This window comes from Hydractinia symbiolongicarpus, chromosome 4 (genome assembly GCF_029227915.1).
Source record: "Hydractinia symbiolongicarpus strain clone_291-10 chromosome 4, HSymV2.1, whole genome shotgun sequence".
Taxonomy (NCBI): Eukaryota; Metazoa; Cnidaria; class Hydrozoa; order Anthoathecata; family Hydractiniidae; genus Hydractinia; species Hydractinia symbiolongicarpus.
Window position 1 is genome coordinate 28,504,281 of NC_079878.1, and position 9,317 is coordinate 28,513,597.

At 35.8% G+C, this 9,317-nt stretch overlaps 1 long non-coding RNA gene across 1 annotated transcript; it reads right to left on the reverse strand.

Annotated features, from left to right (window-relative positions):
* Positions 1-7,073: 7,073 nt before the first annotated feature.
* LOC130642160 (uncharacterized) lies at positions 7,074-8,977 on the reverse strand. The gene is made up of 2 exons (XR_008982556.1): positions 7,382-8,977; positions 7,074-7,314 (listed from the first exon to the last, which is right to left on the reverse strand). It is a non-coding gene; the product is annotated as an uncharacterized LOC130642160 (long non-coding RNA).
* Between the last annotated feature and the right edge of the window lie 340 nt (positions 8,978-9,317).

Consider the following 9,317-nt stretch of genomic DNA (forward strand, 5'->3'; position numbering starts at 1 on the left):
TATTATAATTGCTCGAACTCAGCGATTACACTGGGCGCTGTAGTAGCGCTCTATTAAAAAATTAAGATAAAAAAGCCATTTTTTACTGTGGGACCAATCCTAGCCGTTAGTTCGCGCTGAAAAAATAGAGACAGTTTCAACAACTACATTTCATTTATTTTCTAACGGTGTCAATCCGTTTGAGTTACAACGGTTGCGTCACATATTCGTACCAACATGTATTTAGTGATATTTTTCCGATATTACTAAGCTGTATCGCTTTTAACAGAGAAACGATTGACTGTGGGACTTAATTGAACTGATTCTGGACTTTGACCTTATAAGTGTGATAAATGAGCGAATTGCACTCCAAGGAATAACATTCTTCTTTATTCGACATGATAGATGGAATTCAGCGAGTACACTAGCCTCTGTGGTAGCGCTTTAATTAAAAATTTAGATAAATAAGTCATTTTTTACTGTGGCACCAATCCTAGCCGTTATTTCGCGCTGAAGAAATAGAGACAGTTTCAAATACTACATTTCACTGACTTTCTAACGGTGTCAGTCCGTTTGAGTTACAACGGTTGGGTCACATATTTGTACCAACATGAATTTAGTGATTTTTTTCCGATCTAACTAAGTTGTATCGCTTTTAACAGTGAAACGAATGACTGTGGGACTTAATTGAACTGATTCTGGAATGTGACCTTATAAATGTGATAAATGAGCCAATTGGTTTCCAAAGAATAACATTCTTCTTAATTTGACATGATTGCTAGAATTCAGCGATTACATTAGGCTCTGTGGTAGCGCTTTATTTAAAAATTTAGATAAATAAGTCTTTTCTTACAGTGGGACCAATCCTGGCCGTTAGCACGCGCTGAATAAATAGGAACAGTTACAAAGACTACATTTCATTGACTTTCTAGCGGTGTAAATCCGTTTGAGATACAACGGTTGCGTCACATATTCGTACCAACATGTATTTAGTGATATTTTTCCGATATTACTAAGTTGCATCGCTTTTAAAAGTGAAACGATTGACTGTCGGACTTAATTGAACTGATTCCGGACTTTGACCTTATAAATGTGATAAATGAGCCACTTAGACTACAAGAAATAACATTCTTCTTAATTTAATATAATTGCTCGAACTCAGCGATTACACTGGGCGCTGTAGTAGCGCTCTATTAAAAAATTAAGATAAAAAAGCCATTTTTTACTGTGGGACCAATCCTAGCCGTTAGTTCGCGCTGAAAAAATAGAGACAGTTTCAACAACTACATTTCATTTATTTTCTAACGGTGTCAATCCGTTTGAGTTACAACGGTTGCGTCACATATTCGTACCAACATGTATTTAGTGATATTTTTCCGATATTACTAAGCTGTATCGCTTTTAACAGTGAAACGATTGACTGTGGGACTTAATTGAACTGATTCTGGACTTTGACCTTATAAGTGTGATAAATGAGCGAATTGCACTCCAAGGAATAACATTCTTCTTTATTCGACATGATAGATGGAATTCAGCGAGTACACTAGCCTCTGTGGTAGCGCTTTAATTAAAAATTTAGATAAATAAGTCATTTTTACTGTGGGACCAATCCTAGCCGTTATTTCGCGCTGAGGAAATAGACACAGTTTCAAATACTACATTTCACTGACTTTCTAACGGTGTCAGTCCGTTTGAGTTACAACAGTTGGGTCACATTATCGTACCGACATGTATTTATTGATTTTTTCCAATCTAACTAAGTTGTATCGCTTTTAACAGTGAAACGAATGACTGTGGGACTTAATTGAACTGATTCTGGAATGTGACCTTATAAATTTGATATATGAGCAAATTGGTCTCCAAGGAATAACATTCTTCTTAATTTGACATGATTGCTGGAATTCAGCGATTACATTAGGCTCTGTGGTAGCGCTTTATTTAAAAATTTAGATAAATAAGTCTTTTCTTACTGTGGGACCAATCCTGGCCGTTAGCACGCGCTGAATAAATAGGAACAGTTCCAAAAACTACATTTCATTGACTTTCTAGCGGTATAAATCCGTTTGAGATGCAACGGTTGCGTCACATATACGTACCAACATGTATTTAGCGATAGTTTTTGGATATTACTAGGTTGCATCGCTTTTAACAGTGAAACGTTTGACTGTCAGACTTAATTGAACTGATTTTGAACTTCGACCTTATAAATGTGATAAATGAGCCAGTTAGACTACAAGAAATAACATTCTTCTTAATTTAATATGATTGCTGGAACTCAGCGATTACCCTGGGCGCTGTAGTAGCGCTCTATTAAAAAATTAAGATAAAAAAGCCATTTTTTACTGTGGGACCAATCCTAGCCGTTAGTTCGCGCTGAAAAAATAGAGACAGTTTCAACAACTACATTTCATTGACTTTCTAACGGTGTCAATCCGTTTGAGTTACAACGTTTGCGTCACATATTCGTACCAACATGTATTTAGTGATATTTTTCCGATTTTACTAAGTTGTATCGCTTTTAACAGTGAAACGATTGACTGTGGGACTTAATTGAACTGGTTCTAGACTTTGACCTTATAAATGTTATAAATAAGCCAATTGGACTCCAAAGAATAACATTCTTCTTAATTCGACATGATTGCTGGAATTTAGCAAGTACACTAGGCTCTGTGGTAGCGCTTTATTGAAAAATTAAGATAAAAAATTCAGTTTTTACTGTGGGACCAATCCTAGCCGTTAGCGCGCTGTGAATAAATAGAGACAGTTTCAAAACTACATTTCATTGACTCTCTAACGGTGTCAATCCGTTTGAGTTACAACGGTTGCGTCACATATTCGTACCAACATGTATTTAGTGATATTTTTCCGATATTACTAAGTTGTATCGCTTTTAACAGTGAAACGATTGACTGTGGGACTTAATTGAACTGATTCCGGACTTTGACCTTATAAGTGTGATAAATGAGCGAATTGCACTCCAAGGAATAACATTCTTCTTAATTCGACATGATCGCTGGAATTCAGCGAGTATACTAGTCTCTGTGGTAGCGCTTTAATTAAAAATTTAGATAAATGAGTCATTTTTTACTGTGGGACCAATACTGGCCGTTAGCACGCGCTGAAGAAATAGGAACAGTTCCAAAGACTACATTTCATTGACTTTCTAGCGGTATAAATCCGTTTGAGATACAACGGTTGCGTCACATATTCGTACCAACATGTATTTAGTGATATTTTTCCGATTTTACTAAGTTGCATCGCTTTTAACAGTGAAACGATTGACTGTGGGACTAAATTGAACTGATTCTGGACTTTGACCTTATAAATGTGATAAATGAGCCAGTTAGACTACAAGAAATAACATTCTTCTTAATTTAATATGATTGCTGGAACTCAGCGATTACCCTGGGCGCTGTAGTAGCGCTCTATTAAAAAATTAAGATAAAAAAGCCATTTTCTACTGTGGGACCAATCCTAGCCGTTATTTCGCGCTGAAAAAATAGAGACAGTTTCAAATACTACATTTCACTGACTTTCTAACGGTGTCAGTTCGTTTGAGTTACAACGGTTGGGTCACATATTCGTACCAACATGTATTTAGTGATTTTTTTCCGATCTAACTAAGTTGTATCGCTTTTAACAGTGAAACGAATGACTGTGGGACTTAATTGAACTGATTCTGGAATGTGACCTTATAAATGTGATAAATGAGCCAGTTGGTCTCCAAGGAATAACATTCTTCTTAATTCGACATGATAGCTGGAATTCAGCGAGTACACTAGGCTCTGTGGTAGCGCTTTATTTAAAAATTAAGATAAAAAATTTAATTTTTACTGTGGGACCAATCCTAGCCGTTAGCGCGCGCTGAAGAAATAGAGACAGTTTCAAAAACTACATCTCATTGACTCTCTAACGCCGTCAATCCGTTTGAGTTACAACGGTTGCTTCACATATTCGTACCAAGATGTATTTAGTGATTGTTTTCCGATATTACTAAGTTGTATCGCTTTTAACAGTGAAACGAATGACTGTGGGACTTAATTGAACTGATTCTGGATTGTCACCTTATAAATGTAATAAATGAGCCAATTGGTCTCCCAGGAATAACATTCTTCTTAATTTGACATGATTGCTGGAATTCAGCGATTACCCTGGGCGCTGTAGTAGCGCTCTATTAAATCAATATAGAAAGTGTTGCGGAGAGGTTGCCAAGGCAAAGGCATGCAAGGAAATAGGAAGAGGAATCAGGAAGGCAGGGGTAGGCAAGGCATGGGAGCCACAGGCAAGGACATAGTAGGCAGGCACCAGAAAAGGCATAGGAAGGGTAGGCAAAGAAAGGCACGGACAGTGCTGGCAGGGCAATGGAACGGCAAGGCAGGCGTGCATGACTTTAGTAGAAAATCTCCACCTTACAACTCAAAGATTGCGTATACTCAATATGTCTAAGTTAAGTATCATATTAGTCCAGGAGTATAGAAAATATTGAGGTGCAAATGTTTTAAATTCAATATCTCAAAAAAAAGTCTCAAATTTATCTCAGGTCAATACACAGTGAATCATAGCAGAATTATGTGCCATTACAAGTATTTAAACAATCGGTCATAACGACATATTATTTTTTGATAAATCTGAGATTAACTTGGTTCCAATGACTACAACATTAAAAAGTCAAGATATAGAAATAATCAGAGAAGCACGGCAAAGCAGGCAAGGAAACAGGAGGAGGAACAAGGAAACAGGAAGAGGAATCAGCAAGGCAGGGGTAGGCAAGGCATGGTAGGCAAACACAAGACCATAGAAGGCAGGCAACAGAAAAGGCATAGGAAGGTTAGGCAATGGCAAAGGGACGGCAAGGCAGGGCAGGCACCTTAATAGAAACTCTCTCCCCCTACAACTCAAAGATGTACTCAATGTAAGGTATTACATTTATATAAGGTCAATATACAGTGAATCATATTAGCAGAATTATGTGCCAATATAATACAACCTGGTTGTTGTAGGTGCAAGATAATTGTTTTTCATGCCCTGTCCAGGATTCGAACCTGGATCTCTCGTTTGCAAGAGTGTCATAGCCATTAGACCAACAGAGCGTAATAATTATGTAATTTTGTTAATTACATATACTTAAATGTTTACACTTGTGTCTAATTAACTAAGCTTTTAAAAAATATTGGTTACTGTCCATCAGGTTTTGACCTTTCGTTTTAAAGGATCGTGTATTTCAGGCTTAATCCCAAAACTTGAGGTAAAACTAAGTATGTTTATTGAAAATTTTCCCAAGATGTAAAGAAACGACTATTATCAAAACAAACTACGTTATTCCATGAAATTAACGAGTCAAGAATTTTATAACCTAAAGTTAAGCTTGCTAACTGACTATATAACTATACACTACGTTAAATATAAAAAAGGCATGCTGTTGTGCAAAAGAAAAAATTTATAAGAAGAAAAGTCTGGCGATGGGTTGAGAGGAATGAATTAAGAACAGCAAGTTTTAGCATTTTTTTATTTTTTTTCACCACCGATACCCTCCTCTTCCTCTTCCTCTTCCACTTCCACTGCTCCTCTTCAGCTTCATCCGCTCCCGCACATCGTCCTCCTCCGTGAAGGTGCGGGAGCCACCAGACGCCTTCCAGGACTTGTAATTTTGTGAGCTTATATAAGCTCCCAAAGATTTATTTAGGGAACAAAAGTCCCGGAAGGCGTCCCAAGATAAGTCCTTTTTCTCAGCTGATAATTCCTAAAAACACGATCCAATTGTGCTACATTCAAAACTTCCAAAAACATGCAAAGTTGATCGACTTTTCTAATCATTCATTAAGTTATATTTACTGTTTTACCACATTCTACACTTCAAAGCAATTATTTCTAGTGCATAACTTACTTTAACCTTCTCCTCTAACTCAGCAACTTTTCCCTCCAATAAATCAACTCGCTGTTTCAACTCCTACATAAAGATTCCTCTCAAATTAATTTAATACTGTACTTTCATATGCTAATTCTCGTATGCTAATCTAACTAAGTTTTATATTATCTCATTTGGCCGCTAAAAGTAGTAGTGGTAGTATATATTTGCTGTTTCAATTACAATTTTATCTATTACGTATAATGAGATGACAATCTATGGCAGTCAGGAAACCAACCAAATAGAAACAGCTAGTCTATGTAACATCGCCGTTATGTGGCAAATTTTTTAGCAATTGCTGTAAAGATATAACACAGAAACATAGGACACAAATGTGTCTCAAACCTTCCTCAGTATTAAATTTTAATACAAAAAGCTTTATATGAATGCAAAATTTTGCATCAAAGAAATGCAATTTCAGTATTGAAAAGGTAAAAAGCAAACTATGAAAATACTTACATCAACAACTTGGTTATTCATAATTATTATTATTACTAAATATAAATTTAAAACTAATATTAAGCGATAGGTAAATTTCTAATACAACACCTTTTAATGGGAGTTAAAAGCACTGAAACAAAAAGAATGTTTGCAAACATTTCATGCAAAGAGAGTTTTATTGCCCTGGCTGTTGGTTGAAGAGCGTGTAGACACATTTCTACTCTACTTCAAAACAACATGTATTTATTAAATTTTAATATCCTAAGTAAAAATGTCATATGTCTACAAGCTCTTCTTGACAACCTGCACCACGAGAAGGTAGCCAATGGGACTAAGCAGGTCATACCTAAAATAAAGGACAGATTTATGTTGCAATTAACATTTTAAGTAAAAAAGAGTTGCCCCATTTTGGTGATGTAATTGTTTACTTGATGTTGCATAACTTACAGTAACTGAGGTGTGATGGCTGGTAGGTTGATTGTTGTAAGTCATTATGGTAGGGTGATTGGGCTGTGATGATCGGTAGGGTACGGATGAGACTGAATAATGCTGTAACGTTAAAGCACCTTGTTTAGGTTGCATATGGTGCGATAAGGTAATAAGCAGCATAATGTTGTAATAGTAATGCACCTTGTTCAGGTTTTGAAATTGGATTATGTTAATACACAATTTTTTTCAATAAGCAACTCATTTTTTAAGCAACTGAACTGGATTTGAAATGTTTTAAGCAATTTTAGTTCTGGACAAATATAAGCACAAGCAAGAATAATTTTTTTTGCACACTTCAGTTTATTTTTAAGAAATATCTTTTTTACCAAAATATGACTTAGTTTCTTTTTCCCGTTTATTATATATATGTTTAACAAAAATAAGACTTAGATATTGACTAAAAAATAACATGAGATCTGACCAAAATCCAATTTGCTTATAAAAAAAATTGTGCAATCAGCTCAATGCTGTAATGCACCTTGTTCAGGTTGCATGTGCACCTTGTTCAGGTTACAATTGGCTTACAACGCCATTAATAATCAGCACAAAGCTGTAATGTTAATGCACCTTGTTCAGGCTGCAATTGGCCTACAACGCCATTAATAATCAGCACAAAGCTGTAATGTTAATGTACCTTGTTTAAGTAATTGTGATATAATGGGTACAGACAATATGTTGAATCTGGTAAGTAGAAAGGGTATGGTAATTGTGGTACAATGATCGGTATGGTAAAACGATATGTTGATTGGGATAAGTCGAAACGGTATGGTAATTGTGGTATAATGGGTGCAGGCGATATGTTGAATCTGGTAAATCGAAAGGGTATGGTAATTGTGTTATGATGATCGGTAAGGTACAGACGATACGTTGATTGCGATAAGTGAAAACGGTATGGTAATTGTGGTATGATGGGTACTGACGATTTATGTTGAATCCTTTAGGTCGAAATGGTAATTGTGGTATGATGATCGGTACGGTAAGGCAATATGTTGATTGCAAAAAGTCGAAATGGTATGGTAATTGTGTTATGATGACCAATAAGGTAAAGACGAGATTTTGATTGCGATAAGTCAAAACAGCACGGTAATCGTGGTATGACAGGGACGGTACAGACAATATGTTGATTGCGATAAGGCTGTATGTATGGTAAGGTTTTGAATTTAAACCTTTATGTTAATACACATTCTTTTTATAAGCAACTAAACTGAATTTTAAAAAAATTTAGTTTTGTACAAATAAAAGCATAAGCAAAAATTTTTTTTCTTTTAAGAAAATAGAAAAAAGACACACTTTTTGAACAAAAGAAAACTAAAAAACTTCTCAGTTTTTTTTCAAGAATTTTTTTTTTAACAGCAATATGACTTCTTTTCATTTCCCCCGTTTAGATATATTACAAAAATTAGTTAAATAAAATTAAACAACCATTAAGAACCTTTAGACCTGGGTATTGGGTAAAAAATAACTTAAGATCTGACTACAATCCTAAGTTGCTTATAAAAAAAATTGTGCAATCAGCTCAATGCTGTAATGCACACCTTGTTTAGGTTGCATGTGCACCTTGTTCAGGTTGCAATTGGCTTACAACGCCATTAATAATCAGCACAAAGCTGTAATGTTAATGCATCTCGTTTAGGTTGCAATTGGCTTACAACGCCATTAATAATCAGCACAAATCTGTAATGTTAATGCACCTCGTTTAGGTTGCAATTGGCTTACAATGCCATTAATAATCAGCACAGAGCTGCAATATTAATGCACCTTGTTCAGGTTGCAATTGGCTTACAACGCCATTAACAATCAGCACAAAGCTGTATTAGAAATGCACCTTGTTCAGGTTGCATTCTGTCATGTGGCATGGTAATTGTGGTATGATAATCGGTAGGGTACAGACGATATGTTGATTGCGATAAGTCAAAATGGTACGGTAATTGTGGTATGACGATCGATGTGATACGGATAAAATAGATATGCAACTGGATATTAAATGCATCAGTGGTTAATGTAACAATCACAGATCTTTGTTAGGCTGTGTTATGACCCTCCACCTCCACCTCCAGCAACGCCATTAATAATAGGCATAAAGCTGTAATGTTCACCTTGTTCAGGTTGCAATTGGCCTAAACGCCATTAATAATCAGCACAAAGGTGTAATGTTAATGCAAGGTTGAATTCAGTCATGCAGTATGGTAATTGTGGTATGATTGGTAGGGTACAGACGATTATGTTGATTGCGATAAGTCAAAACGGTATGGTATTGTGGTATGATGATCGATGTGATACGGATGAAATAGATATGCAACTGGATATCAAATGTATCCATGGTTAATGTAACAATCACAGACCTTTGTTAGGCTGTGTTATGACCCTCTACCTCCACCTCCAACAACACCATTAATAATCAGTATAATGCTGTAATGTCAATCCACCTTGTTCAGGTTGCATTTGCACCTTGTTCAGATTAGAATGGTTTTTAGGGGCCAAGATTGTGATTGTCTGCAAAATA